Genomic DNA, 5211 nt, shown 5'->3' on the forward strand with positions numbered 1-5211 from the left:
TAATGATATTTGTTGGTGTCTATGTTTTTTATCTTTTCCACATTTTTCAGTAGCAGTGCCTTGTTTAAGTATGCCAAGGTGGCATTTTCAAAAGTGAATACAATTTAATCTTTTGTTTTATAATTAATTTTTATTTTTATAAATTTTAAGTATACAATCTCCCTCCTATTTCTTTTATTTGAAATTTAAAAAAACGAAGAAAAATATAAGAAAACTCTTACAGTAAGTATGTTAGTCAAGCAAAACATATTTCCTAAGTTTTATTGTCTCATTCTTCATCTGATTTCCACATCTCTCTATGTGAAGGTGGGTAGCTACCTTCATCATCATTTCTCTTTTATAGTTTCTGTTACCTTAATTGAACTTAGATATATAAAACATTATTTATCTTTACACTATTATTGTTATACAAATTGTTCTCCTGGTTTTGTTCTTTTTACTCTTTGTTGGTTCATGCAAGTCTTCTCAGGTTACCTCTGAAAAAATCTCATTTGTAATTTCTTAATGCAAAGTAGTGTTCCACTAATTCATAAGCCACAATTGTTCAGTTATTCCTCCATTCCTTAGTTTACAGTTGTTTTATACTTGCACACACACACACACACAAATATTCACAATGACCCGTTCTCTTCATTTTATCTCTATGGGGCTTACGCCTAGTAATAGCATAGCTCAAAGTATATACACAATTTAGTAACTTTGAGGGGCATAGCTCCAAATTGCTTTACAGAATTACTAGAAAAATTCAGAACTTTACCAACAGAATACAAATGTTCCTGTCTTCCCAAAACCCCTTCAACTTTTTTTTTAACATTACATATCAGATAAGTGTAAAAATAGGAATAACTAGCTATCTAGAATTTACAGTGTGTGTTACATGATCTTCGCAACAACCCTTTGAGCCATGTACTATTATTATCCTCTCTTATAGTTGAAATTTTGTTTTATTTTATATGTCTCTGCTCATTAGTAAGATAAAACAATTTTTAAATGGCTATTGATACCTTGGACATTTTCTTTTGAATACTGCTTTTCATATTGTTTAAACATTTAGCAATTGAGGAAAGGCTATTATTCTTATAAACTTGATTCAATTCCTTGGGTATCTTGGAAATGAGAAACTTGTGGTAAGGAATTTCCCCCCTAGCAATATATTTCCCTTCAAATAGCATCTGCATTACTTTTCATTATAGAAAACAAAAAAAAAATTTAATAGAAATTCTCTTCTCTCTGATTCTCTCATAATCTCTTTTTTGGTCAGTACCACTTCCTCTATTTATAGATCTGCAAGGTATATTTGCATATAAATACAGATATATTTTCATGTATATGCATATACGTGTGTGTACACACACATACACACACACACACACACACACACATACACACATACATTCCAGGCTCCACAGATGCTTCTACCTAGATTCATTGTCACAGACTTTTAAAAATGTATTATCTTAATATACTTATATGTGCTTAATATACTAACATATTAAATATACTAAATTAAGATGAAGATAATAATTATTATTATTATTATATTTATATAGCATCTTCTACATGACCAACACATTGCTAAGTGCTTTACTAAAATTTTTTTGCAGTAAACATGGAAGGTAAGTGCTATTATTATTCCTTGAGATTAAATGACTTGCCCAAGATTACACAGCTAGAGAATGGATGCGGGGAGTTTTGAATCTATGTCTTTCTGACTCCATGACTTGACTCCAATGCTCTGTATACTGTGCCACCCAGGTGACAGGAGATGTGTTCTTTTATTTGTTTTAAAAGATTTTTTTTAAAATAGCATTTACAGTTACTTCTGTATCTCTCCCTCTCCTAGATCACTAATCCTAATAGAAAAGCTTTGTTTTATTTTTTAGAACAAGGGGGGAAAGAGGGGAAAATCATCCAAAGTGATCAATACATCAAAAACCTCAATTAAAATTATATGCAATGTTCCACACTTATGGGCTTCTCCACTTCTGCAAGGAGCAAGGAGAGGTATTGTCTCATGCCTTTTACTCTTTTTAAATTTGAAACATTCATTTTTGCTTGCTTTTTTTGGTGATTGTGCTTTTTTTGTTGCATTATTCCACTCATTGTGAATGTTGCTTTTTTCCCCTACTCCACTTATTTAACTTTTTATCAGTTCATGTATATCTTTTCAAACTTCTTTGCATTCTGTATACTATGTGCTTCTTTCAGCACAATAATACCCTTTTGTAACCATATACCTAGATACCTCATGGCATGTTTTTTTTTAACTTAAATTACTAAATTATATTTTTGCCATATTTCCCTAAAAAGAATACCAAAATATATGTAAGATCATTTTTTTCTTAGTGCATGAGTCGATCTACATATAGGGATGCATGTAACATTCACCTAATACGTAATTACATTAATAGTTAAAAGATAAATGATTCCCCCCCACACTTCCTCTCTAGCTCTCGTGGTGGCACAGTGGATAGAATGCTGGCCTTGGAGCCAGGAAGACTCATCTTTGTGAGTTCGAATCTGACCTCAGACACTTATAACTGTGTGAGCCTGGGCAAGTCACTTAACCCTGTTTGCCTCCCTGTCCTCATCTGTAAAAATGAGCTGAAGAAAGAAATGGTGAACCACTCCAGTATCCTTTCCAAGAAAACTCTAACTGGGGTCATAAAGAGTCAGATAGGACTGAACAACAACATGTTCCAATGCTATCTAATATTCAAATTTTTTCTGTACAACAAAAATTCATTTTTAATAATCAATGGAAATTCTAAATTTTGCTTTCATGCATCTTTTTTTTTAATGGATGAATCACAAGTTAAGTTGCTGAAGTACCTTTAGGCTTTCCGCATTAGAAGCAATTAAATGTTTCCTATCAACATAGCTCCTAAATTTCCTTCCGTTCCTGAGGCCCTCTTTATATGAATGAAGACACCTAGTGGAATTCCAAATTCCTGACTTAGTTATGTACTGCACACATATTTCTTTTAAAAAGTGCCACAGTTTAACAGCACCTAAAGTCTCAGCAGTAAATGTGCCAGGTCATAAATTGAAAAGTTTGGGGCATAGACTTAGAGCTGATGCTAGAAATAGAGGAATCCAAAAGGGAGCGCAATAAAAATTTACAAACACAAAATTTTGACATTAAAAAATGCTATTCTGATTTCCATTATCTGCTATGCACAATTACTAGGCTAAGGGTAGATAGCAGATCTGAGTTTGGAAAGCCAACATAAATTAATATTATTTTGAATGACTTTGGTAGGGCTTTAGGTTGTGAGTTTCTCCTCTTTTTTGAATTCCTTCTCCACAAAGGTGCTAAATTAAAGCGTACATCTGGCTGCGTCATTGTCCTCAAGAAACTCATTTCTGCCTATTGCCTTGAGAGTAGGGATTCTTCACTAAAAACTCATTTATCCCAAATATTTTGATTAGTGTATTTCAATGGAATTTATTTCCTGTGTATTTTATTTTATAGATTTAAAAATAATATTCTAAGATGGAGTCATAGGCTTCCACAGACTGCCAAAGGGGTCCATGATGCAAAAAAGTTTAAGAATCTTTGCCCGGAATCAAAATACGAACTCTTTTACTTAGCATACGAGTCCCTTCACAACCTGGCTACATCCCTTGTTAGGGTTATCACGCACTTCTCGCCTTCACAGATTCTTCATTTTCCCCAAACTATCACACATGTTGCTCCTTACATGTAGCATTCCATCTTCTTTCTTTGTTCCTTTGTGGTTGCTGTCCTCCAGACTTGGATTGTATTCCTTCCTCACTTGCGCCTTCTACTTGAAACCGTTCCTGACCGGGCCGCCGCCGCCGCCGCCGCCGTCACCACCAGCCGCGCCGGAGCCTAGAGGAGACCGCGGGACTCGCCGCCCCACCCCTCCTCCTCCCCGCTGCCAGCTGTCAAACCCCTTCGGGATTTGTTCCAACAAACTATTAAAACATGGTGGATTACTACGAAGTTCTAGGTGTGCAGAGACACGCCTCGCCAGAAGATATTAAAAAGGCGTATTGTAAATTGGCACTTAAGTGGCACCCGGATAAAAATCCTGAAAAATAAAAAAGAAGCAGAAAGGAGAATCAAACAAGTAGCTGAGGCATATGAGGTGTTATCAGATGCCAAAAAACGGGACATCTATGACAAATATGGAAAAGAAGGATTAAATGGTGGAGGTGGAGGAGGTGGAAGTCATTTTGATAATCCATTTGAATATGGATTCACATTCCAGAACCCAGATGATATCTTCAGGCGATTTTTTGCTGGAAGGGACCCATTTTCATTTGACTTCTTTGATCCATTTGAGGACTTTTTTGGAAATCGAAGAGGATCTCGTGGAAACAGAAGCAGAGGTACAGGACCCTTTTTCTCTGTCTTTGGTGGATTTCCAGGTTTTGGAAGTGGACTTTCTTCATTTGATACAGGATTTACTTCATTTGGTTCAGTGAGGCATGGAGGCCTTACTTCGTTCTCTTCTACATCATTTGGTGTTAGTGGGATGGGTAACTTCAGATCCGTATCAACTACAAATAAAATAGTAATTGGCAGGACGATTACTACAAAGAGAATTGTTGAGAATGCTCAAGAAAGAGTAGAAGTTGAAGAAGATGGCCAGTTAAAGTCCTTAACAATAAATGGTAAGGAGCAGCTGCTACTCTTGGATAACAAGTAATTCAACGCACACATTTAACAGAAATATTAAGCTATTACAAGCGCCATTTGAGGATTAACAGGAACATTTTTTTTGAAGATTTCAAAAGAACTCTTTCAGTATAATTGTACCTAATCTAAAGTATTTATAAATGGCTCATCGAAGCACCTACTTGTCATAGACTTTGAGCTTATTGTTGAGACCACATTGATAGGACCATTTTTTTTGTCTTTAAAATTGTTGTAAATTTCTGTATGCACTTTGCTTTTTATTAAAATAAATCCAAGGTGAACAGTGATCCTTTAGTAGTGCTAGGGCAAAATGTATACTAACACCAGCATGAATCTTGCTTTTCCATTTTGTTTGAAATGTGAGCCAAATAGTAGTTTAAGTCTGCTGTGAAGTTAACATTTCCAGGATGAATCTTTTTTTTTTAATTTCAATTTTTTTAAGTACTTAGTAGTGAAAGGTATTAATACGTTAATAATTTCTGGTTTGGAATAAATTAAGGATATTTTCTAGTTGAATGATGCAAAACTTAGTAAGTTTTGAC

The 5211-nt window shown here is 34.8% G+C and overlaps 1 pseudogene; it reads left to right on the plus strand.

Annotated features, from left to right (window-relative positions):
* The first annotated feature begins 3933 nt into the window (after nt 1-3933).
* On the plus strand, nt 3934-4850 carry LOC110198210 (dnaJ homolog subfamily B member 6 pseudogene; annotated as a pseudogene).
* The last annotated feature ends 361 nt before the right edge of the window (nt 4851-5211 follow it).

This window comes from Phascolarctos cinereus, unplaced genomic scaffold, assembly GCF_003287225.1.
Source record: "Phascolarctos cinereus isolate Bilbo 61053 unplaced genomic scaffold, phaCin_HiC Scaffold_7;HRSCAF=346, whole genome shotgun sequence".
NCBI classification, from domain to species: Eukaryota; Metazoa; Chordata; class Mammalia; order Diprotodontia; family Phascolarctidae; genus Phascolarctos; species Phascolarctos cinereus.